General features: G+C 37.3%; 1 long non-coding RNA gene across 1 annotated transcript; it reads right to left on the reverse strand.

Annotated features, from left to right (window-relative positions):
- Positions 1-2,450: 2,450 nt before the first annotated feature.
- LOC107663351 (uncharacterized) lies at positions 2,451-3,930 on the reverse strand. The gene is made up of 4 exons (XR_001631322.1): positions 3,750-3,930; positions 3,409-3,474; positions 2,801-2,889; positions 2,451-2,488 (listed from the first exon to the last, which is right to left on the reverse strand). It is a non-coding gene; the product is annotated as an uncharacterized LOC107663351 (long non-coding RNA).
- Positions 3,931-10,594: the final 6,664 nt, after the last annotated feature.

A 10,594-nucleotide genomic window follows, 5' to 3' on the forward strand; every position in this document is an offset into this window, starting at 1 on the left:
CTGTGGTTCAGCAAGCAAAAAAAAAAAAACAGGTGGAATTGAATTTCCAACACAAAGGGATATTCAAATTAAATGGAAAAAAGCAGCACCTCAGTCGAACCACTTCAGATGGAGCGACCAACATAGATCCACTATATAGGCTGAAATCTATAAACCACTGTTTTAATGAACTGAACCTTTTAAGTTTTAACATTTATTTTAAGTTTTATTTTCTTAAAACTTACATTACATCCCTTACATTTACCAACTACGAAATGCACTTTATTTTTCAAATGTTAACCTTATCATATAACTTTAATGTAACTGTTAATTCACCCATTTCAAAATCAAAGTGCTATTCTTGTCTACCTTACAGTTTCTGAACCAAAAACCGTAAACCTGAACCGAAATGTTCTGCCAAAATTGAGTGTCTTTGTTCTGTTGAACACAAAACAAGATATTTTGAAGAATGTTGGTAATCACACAGTTGACGGTAGCCATTGACTTCCATATTATTATTTTTTCTATTATTAAATGTTGAGCAGCTGTTCCATTTTTGGGTGAAATATCCCTTTAAAAGTCATATGATGTGTACTTTAACTTAATTATAATACAATAATGCAACTACATAGGTTTAAAACCTTACAATTGGTAGAATTATACTGAAATAATAATAATTATTATGACATTTTTTAGAAAACACAGATGGACAACAAGATGCACAGATCCCTCACCAGAATGAGACACAACTACAAAAAATGAGCAGACAGAACACATTGTTTTGGAACAGCAAAGATGTAATGAAAATGAAGACGAACATCACTCCATACAAAATACAAATGGATTGGATTTAAAGTCAAAAAGCATGGACATTGACTTCATGTCAGTGTCCACATATTCTGAAAATGAAGACAAAATGGAATGTGAAAAGGAACATGAACATAACCGAAATAACGAAGAGTGTAGGGCCACAACACCAGGTCCAAAAAATTTCTGTATAGAAATAAAATTGGAAAGCTGGAAAAAAATAAAGCCACTGCCTGGTTCAAACCAACTCCAGAGACCATGGACAGATGTAATTTATAAAGAATTTAGTCAGGTCAGTCCTTGTTGTGTGTTTTGTTTTAAGTACCAACACGTAAAATGCAAAATCAGTCGGAAACGAGCCCTGCCTTTTTTCAAAGTACGTGCCACCTGCACCTTTAAAGACTGTGCAGCAGTCTATACTTTTACAATAAAACACCCCCCAACAAAATAAAAAAAATCACTGTCTTTGTTGCTCGTAACGGAAACATAACACACAAAAAAAGTCACCAACAATTCAGACAAGCCAAATATACACGAAGGGGGAAAATTGCAAAGGCCCTCACACAAGGTCTGAGTACTTACTATTATGAAGCCTTAAGAAAATCCACACCAGAAGAGATTGTGGCAGGAAACATCTCACAATCCTTGACTAAAGATGTGTTAAGGGTCATTTCTACTGAACTGAAAAAAGCACCAGGCTATATGACGACATAATCCTGGAGCTAATGCTTACACAAAAAAGAATAAAGGAATGTCCTACATCTGATTGTCCTGAGACTGCTGGCTACTTACAACATTTGCAAGTGGACCCATTTGCTGTACATTTGTACACACAATGTGGTTTACAAATTTTAGCCCAGCATCTTAAAAAAAAAAAAACAGTGACACTTCACCTGGGTGCCACAGGTAGCGTAATCTCACGCATTACCAGTCAGTCCAAGAGAGTGCTCTACTATGCTCTTGTACTGCCGGGAATGGGAAAAAACATGCCACCACTTCCAGTGAGTGAGCTCATATCAAATCAGCACTCAATTCCAACCTTGACATACTGGTTAATGGAAACATTAAGGGTCAAATAACATCATGCCAGGTACATCAAGTGGAGACTGACTTCAGCTGGGGACTAATTTAAATTTGCTGTATCTACAAAGAGCCCACCGCATTGTTTTGAACATAGCAAACAGTGGCGATCTTCAATTCAGTCTTACATCTTTGCTCTTCACATATTGTTAAGGCAGTGTGTCAGGCATTTTCAAGAAAGACTGACAACAAAGCTTTAAAAGAGTATGCCACCTACTGCTTTGCCTTGTTGTTAAACAGCACACATCTAGAAGAGGCAACAGCTGTATTCAAAGATATGTATGTGCTCTTCACATCAGAAGAGGGGACAGATGTGGTGAATGCAGCCAAAAACTTCCCTGGACCTAAAAATAATGAAGAGCACAATAAACATAAATGAGGCACAAACGATACCAGAGGCCACAGAAACAGATGAAAATGTAACTTCAGTGTGTGGCAGATCACCATTTACATCACTGTTTACTGCAGTTTTGGACAGGGCCAAGAGCCTCCACCTCAGTAGCAAGACAGGGGAAAAAAAATAACCTTTTCTGTCCAGAGCTCATCGACTTCCTCATGAACAACTACATGAGCATTTTCACCCTCTGGGGTGGAGTTCTTCTTGGGGATCTTAGCCGGTTTTCTGAAACCAGCACAACTACAGTCAGCCAACAATCCAAAACTAGGGAAAGTAACTGTCATGCATATGGAACAGTGGTTTTGGATTGTTAAACAGAGCATCCTTAAAAAAAAAAGCACCTGCGTCCTGCTGACTTCATACAGAAAATGTATGGATCCCTCCAAGGCAGATACAATGAACACATAATTAACCACAATCTGTTACTGCCTTACCGTGATCCAGAACCTAAAGAAAAGTTCTTCAGCCAAAAAGAAGAATGGGCAAAGAAAACATCGAGAAAACAGGACAAACACAGGACAAAATACTTTGACCCACCTGAAGTACTGCCACAGCCATTACAAAGTCCAGAAACTAAACACATCAGCACCAATACCAGCCAGATGATTCCAGACACAGCAATGGACCTGTCAAAAACAAAACACGAACCAAAACCAAAGTACAATACTGAGCCAGATAATACAGAACAAACTGCTGAAGACACAACGGAAGAGGTATTACTTCATATTATTATATTTATAAAAATATTTTCAATGCATTTCACATCTTTCTTACATTAAAAATATTGCTTGCAGATTGAATATCAATGCAAAAATGAGTGTGAAGTGGTGGTTGCTGTTGTACCGTCAGTAGAAAAAAAGGCCATGTACACCCTCCATCACTCAGAGTTCAAAACTCTACAACCTCACAAGTGGCTCATGGGAGAGGCAAGAATATTCATGAGCTATTATCATTTCAAACTGGCATGATTTAAATCGCCAAAGTACACCATAAATATTGTACATATCTGAAACGCTTACAGTTACCTTTATGTCTAATATGCATGTTTCATGTATTTCTTATATAAATGTGCTCTTTTCATCAAGGTAATTGAATGTTACTTCCAAACCTTACTTAATAAAATGGGAAAAGACTGTAGCATTTACCTGCTGAATCATTATTCTGCTGGTGTGATTCTGTCTGGAAACCGAGATGCAGTGTGCAGGCAGAGTCTGCGAAAGGTATTGTATTGTTATACATTGAAGATATGAAAACACGTTTAAAAAGATTTAATAATGTTACAATATCAAACATTTCAGGTGGACTATGGAAAATATCAAGCACTTATCAGTTTCGTAAATGTACATGGAAACCACTGGAAGTTTTTGGTGAAAGCTTTCAAAATATAAGTCCTTCTTCATAGTTATGTGGTCAAAGCTTAACTGTAATTTTAAATCGGTTTCTCTCTTTTGTCTAGTATTTACATGCATCTTCCAGTCAAGTTTACCTTATTGATCCACAAGGAATTGATGAGGAGAAGGACTCTAAGCAAGCTGCAGTCAGATTTAGGTAAAAAAAAAACACTGCTAAAATAAAAGCATTAAGACCATATCTAGTTACTCTTAATTACTTTACTGTATTACCCCTAACTGTCATATATTTATTTGTCATATAAGTCAATACTTCAAAATGAGGTTCATTCGTCATGGCAAAAAAGAGTGGATGGACATTAAGTGGAGAGGGGCCCGGAGTCTGCGCAGTAGAGAACTCGGGACCAGAGTCTGCGCAGTAGCGAGCGAAGCGGCGCCGTGTCCCGCCCACACTCCCGCAGAGTCGATCGCAAGCATACGCCCCTGACCCTGTTTTAATTAGCCTGACTGCTCCAGTTTTTGTCTGCTGAGAGGATTGTGTTAAAATAAGGTAACTACAACTCCAATATCCTCCTAAAGATCCCGAAAAAGTCCGTTGGTGCCTCAGTTCACGCAGAGAAGCTGTCAGTCTCAGCTGTCAATCATGACGTCACACTCCCCTTTTTATAGCATCACTTAACTAACTAAAACCAAAATTATTTAAAAAACGAACACTTGAACTTACATCAGCGTAATAAAATCTACATCAAATTACAAAAGCCATCTTTGGAAAAAAAATATTTGAAGTGAAATTTAAAGGGGTCATATGATGCTGCTAAAAAGAACATTATTTTGTGTATTTGGTGTAATGAAATGTGTTTATGCGGTTTAAAGTAAAAAAAAACATTATTTTCCACATACTGTACATTATTATTTCTCCTCTATGCCCCGCCTTTTTGAAACGCGTCGATTTTTACAAAGCTCATCGGTCTGAAAAAGCGAGGTGTGCTGTGATTGGCCAGCTATCCAATGCGTTGTGATTGGCCGAATACCTCAAGCGTGAGACAGAAATGTTACGCCCCTCACATAGAGTGAGCTGAGGCGGCGGGGTCGAGAACGGCGCGCCCAGCGGATCTGACGAATGAGCGGCAACCACATGTGACAACCCCGGGCTGGACTTCGCTTCGTCCACGGTGAAAGTTGATGTATTCCCTCAGCGACCAGCACAGATCAGCTCTAGGCATGACGAAGCGGATATCGTCCTCTTTTGGAAGACCAAACAAAGTAGTTTCGCTTTCACAACGAAGCACACAGCGTCTTCATGACATGGCTGCAGCGTCAAAACTACAGTGAGAATAAAGTTACGCCTTCTTTCGTTGCGTGAACATTTGGTTGGCGTTATGCAAATCTTCCCACATAGTGAGGTAGATATGTGGGGGCGTGTTAGAACGAGCCGTTTTAGGTAGGCGCGGCTGACTCTTAACTTTTATAAAGAATCTCTCTTTGGATTTGAGACTTTAGTCTTTGCAACTTTACAGATCTTCTTTATGCACCAAGAGCTTGTAACACTCCAAAGAGAAAGGAAAAAATGAAATCGCATCATATGACCCCTTTAAAAATATATGCAAAAAGTAAACTTGGAAATAGTCCGTAAATGAGCACATATTGACTAGGTTAAAGGAACAGTTCATAAAAGAAAGAAAATTTTCTGGAAACGTAGGCTACTTACCTGCTGGCCATCCAAGATGCAGATGAGTTTTAAAATTTGGAGAAATTTAGCATTACATCACTTGCTAACCAAGTGGATCCTCTGCAGTGAATGCCCATTAGATTGCATGGAGAGGGTGGGGTTTATGACCTATACTGGGACCAGCCACCTGGGGGCGATCGAAACGCAATGGCTTCACTTTTTAAGACTCGTGCGGCACACTTGGTTGCAACACATCGAGGCAGATTAAAACAAATAAACTGCGATCTGTGTTCAGTTACGTTCTGCTACTTTCCGAATAAGTCAGTTTTATAGTTATACGCAACCATTAAGAATGTATTTAATTTTTTTTGCGGCTGAATATCTGTCTAACATCGAACATCCAACGTCAAACCAACTTTATATCGGTGAATTAATCTTGTCCTATAATTTATCTATGACTGCATTCTGATATCGGAATGTGAATGTAAATCGGAATGTAAATTTAACGCTGCTGAGCCCAATTCAAAGATCCTATCTTGTAATATTTAATGTACATAATCGATATTATAACCACCAGTAATATTCAATATTTCCATTTAGTCATTTAGCAGATGATATATCAGCCACCTCTAGAAATAATGCTTTTTTTTTTTTTTTTTTGCATTTGAAGAGCGAGATGTTCCGTTACTGCTTGTGTTTGTAATGTGTAATATTTTTCTACTTATCTGGAGTTATTCATTCAATTTGCAGGATCAGTACAGTTTTGTTACTGGAGATAAGTTACAGTGTGGTAACACAGACCAGTACTGAAGAGGTGATGTTAGAAGTTTTTAATGAATTGCTGCCCAGTCAGCTCACCCTGATCACACATTTAGTTCCATTAAAGGTGCTGTATGTAAGTTTTTGCCTCTACTAAAGCATAAAAATACCATAATATGTTTGCAGATATTTAAGAAACATGCTAAGTTAACGTACTTGTTTATCTGAAAAACAATGCTACAGTCAGTTATTCTCCTTTGAAAATGTGCGTTCTGGGCCGGAATGTGGGTCTCTGTTTTGGTTTGTGAAACCCGCCCACTGCCAGTTTACCCAATTGTATTTCGGGACCCCGGGTTGCCAGTTGGCGGAAAACACAGCGTATTTCATTTGATTCAATCGTCAAGTGCGCTTGTTCCTGTTGGTGTCGTCAATCTGGCAACCTGTGTGTGCGTCAAGTCTGAGGAGGAGGGGCCGGTGAAAAAACCCACTCCAATATTTTGAATTTGGACTGCAATGCCTAGTTCAACCACTCGGTGTCAATCCTACATACAGCACCTTTAAGCAATTATACTTATGTTTTTTGCCAAATGGACAATAAAGAGGGATAAAAAGAATCCCACAGACTTACATTAAAGGAGGGACTTGAATCATATCTAGCAACCACATAAAACATCCACCTAAAACATCGAAATGTCTGCTTCAAGCTCCTATTCATTATCCATTTAAACACTTGCAACCCATTTTTCTTTGAAAGTATTAAGACCTTTTAGCATTCAGAGGTTTATGAGTGACTCTAGAAAGACATAAATGAAACAGCAACACACTAATTCACCTTCTCTGTCTCTCTCTCTCAGTGGCAGCCAATCAGTGCGTTAAGGGTCAGTCTGGGCAGGAAATCAATTAATGACGAATGATCTGAAATAATGATGGAACACTGTGTTGCCAGGGTCTGGAGAAATGTCAGCGCATTGTTTTACTGTGTAATTAGAGCCTTAATGAGACAGTTGACAGTTAATGAGAGCCTTAACGAACAACATACGAGGACAGACAGAGAGACTGACACACCATGGGGTAAATATTTCTGTTTTATAATCACCTAAAAATGCAGCAACAGAAAAATTACAGAATTCCAAATGGTTGCATTTGTGATAAAAAATGCTGCCATTAGTAGAAGAAAGGAGCTGTGATGTAGCAGTAAGGGAGAGTTACGTACTTTTCTGGGGTTTCCTGTACAATGACATAACTCACTGAATGGAAGATATACTGTAGATTGTACTGCATGTTAGCTTGCTTATTGTGCCGAAGAGCATTATTTCAGTCAATATGTCTTACAACCAAGTAACTATGCGTCTAACCACAGGTCAAGAGCTGTAGTTCCAACCACGGAAGTTTGCGATGCTGTTCGTTTGAACTGTGGTTTTGGGAAACACAGAATCGTTGAACTATGTTGGTAACGACAGAACTTGCAACCATAGTTGGCTAATGATGCTTTTAGGAAACACACCCTTGATTAGCTCTATACTCTAACTAAAGCAGAATTGTTCAAATAAAGCATTTAAAGTGTTAAATTAGCATCTTAAAGGGTTAGTTCACTTTTTAAACCGTTCGTTTTGTTTACAAAGCTTCGGTACATAACTACACTTACATCTGTTTTACGAATGTACTGCAAATGCTCTAAAGAACGCTGAAGGCGAACAGAAATTAGATATACAGCTCTCTGCTTGCAGCGCGTCAGTCACGCTCGTCAGGAAAGTGAGTGAAACACACATTTTTGGGTCATTCTACAGAAACGTCCACGTTTGGTATGGCAAGATGTCTTAAAATGTATTTATTTTTTTAACATTTAAACTTAGACCACACTATTAGATTACCTTTTGACTTTATGAATACACATAAATGACAGATTAATGATTTTTTATATTTTTTTGTATATTTATTTAAAGATCGCATATACCCGTTTTTTGTCACTGGTGTTACCTTACTTCTTTGGCAATTTTAAAGGTTTTTATTAAATATTATTATTTTTCAGCGAACCGTACCAGAGTTCACTTGAACGTACCCCAGACCACCCTTTTTAAGCGGACTCGGTACGGTTCGCGGGTGCGCACCCGAGTTCGGAAGACAGCGTTCACATCATCCAAATGAACCAAACTCTGACGTCAGTCGAACCCGGGTGCGCACCAAAAGTGCCAGTGTGAAAGCGCCCTTAATGTACTGCAAGTACTGCAGAGGACAGAAACAAGCGGGCAACTCGGAACCCGGATGCGCACCAAAAGTGCTAGTGTGAAAGCACCCTAAGTCACTATCCCTATAGATTTTAACTGCTTTGAATCTTTTACATTTGCAAGTAATATATTCCCACCTTTGCAAGGCAAGCTGAGAAGAAAAAAAATTGAAGGTACCTTTCTTCATTTTCATGGATTTTGGGATATTTTTCAATTTTTTGGTAAAGTTATGTTTTATTCCCTGTAAAGTAGGAATAAAAAATGTTAGTAAAAATGTTAACTATTTTTAAAGCCTAGTGTCAGTGAAGATGGTGTGGTCAGGAATTATGGTGTTTGTAGGAAATCTGAAGGAACATCTCCCAGCATACTACTACGATGTTGCCCTGATGACTGAGGTAATTCACCTCTTAGGTGATGCAGATATGGTCAAAAGTTTACATACACCTTGCAGAATAAACTGCTTCATCATAGCAGAAATTGCAATTTTTTAGTGATTCTACCTCTCTACCCTCTTACTGCTTAAATTATTAACATTTTGCAGATACTGCAAGGTGTATATGAACTTTGGACTGCAACTACAGGTGCATCTCAATAAATTAGAATGTCATGGAAAGGTTAATTTATTTCAGTAATTCAACTCAAATTGTGAAACTCGTGTATTAAATAAATTCAATGCACACAGACTGAAGTAGTTTAAGTCTTTGGTTCATGCACCTGTATGTCTATAGCTTCCACTCAACTGAACCATTTATAATGACTGGATATGTTTTATAACAATTATTGATCTTCTGGGGTTTTTTTTGTGTTTTTTTTTTCTTCTTTCCTCAAGGTATTTTTTTCTGACTTTCCTGCCTCTTTGGGACATTTCCGTTCACACAGACTGTGGAGAGATGGTGTGCAGCTTCATGACATTTGAATTTTACTGCTAATGGAGAGCTTCTGGGACACTGACAGACAGCACTTCCCAGCAAGTTCATTTGGAGTTTTTCTTCTTTTTTTTTTTTTTTAATTAATTCATGAATTTATTTAGTCAAATTTGCATTCACTAATGCTGGAGTAAGATTTTAGAAGAACACTTTCGGCCCTGTTTAATGTTGGTGCTAGTAAAGGTTTGAAAACTAATGGCCTGGTTTCACAGACAGGGCTTAGACTAAGCCAGGATCATAGTTCAATAAGGACATTTAAGTAATTTTCATTAACATGCCTTAAAAAACATTACACTGTAAAAAATCCAAATGAATATTGATTCAATCCCTGATTTGATTTCATCTCTTGCTTTAAACTCATAAGGTATACCTCTTGGTTGACCAATTGAATCTATATAAACTGCAGGGTCTTTTTCATAGGCTCTTCTGGATCTGGGTTTCTTTTCATTTGTTGCTTCCTCTTCTAGAGAGATGTGACTAATTTTATGTGTAAGCAAATTATGGTAACAATATTACACTTAATATTTTTGAGTAGTTTTTAAGGCTTGATAATCTATATAAACTGCAGGGTCTTTTTCATAGGCTCTTCTGGATCTGGCTTTCTTTTCATTTGTTGCTTCCTCTTCTAGAGAGATGTGACTAATTTTATGTGTAAGCAAATTATGGTAACAATATTACACTTAATATTTTTGAGTAGTTTTTAAGGCTTGATTTTTTTTAATGGAATCTACCTGAATAAATCATTTAAATCATAAATAAATCAATTAAATTAATTCATCTATGACACAATGTATTTAATATAATTAGTGAAATGTGCTAATTTATTTTAAGTTGATTCTCAAAAGTCTGTGATTTTGAGTGAGGCCTGTTTGTATTTGACTTTGAGTTATTTTATACATTTAAAAGACTATATACAGCCAAACAGCTCAAGTAGAAAAATACTTGAGCAATAATGGAAAATACTGCACTAGTATGGAATCATTTTTGTGTCTTTTTTATTCAATCAAAAATTCTGTGTTTGAGAGTAAAACTAATTATTTTGTAATTAAAAAATAAAAGATCGCAAAAAAAACTCTGCAGTTGATAACAAAATTATTTGCAGTGCATGCAAATCTTTAAAAAATTAAAATTTTCTTTGTGCACTTCAAAAACTTTTAATCACGAAACCACAAATGTTGCTCTCTTTACAGCTGTCTTTTTTTGCGGGTCTAAAACTTTTGTTTGCGAGTTGAGAAGTTTTGCTTGCGAGTGAAGCTGCATTTCAGTGGGCGGACTGTCTTTTTTTGCGGGTCTAAAACATTTGTTTGCGAGTTGAAAAGTTTTGCTTGCGACCTGCGAGTGATTTCAGTGGGCGAACTGTCTTTTTTTGCGGGTCTAAAACTTTTGTTTGCAAGTTGAAAAGT

Source organism: Sinocyclocheilus anshuiensis, unplaced genomic scaffold (genome assembly GCF_001515605.1).
Source record: "Sinocyclocheilus anshuiensis isolate Anshui unplaced genomic scaffold, SAMN03320099.WGS_v1.1 scaffold2681, whole genome shotgun sequence".
NCBI classification, from domain to species: Eukaryota; Metazoa; Chordata; class Actinopteri; order Cypriniformes; family Cyprinidae; genus Sinocyclocheilus; species Sinocyclocheilus anshuiensis.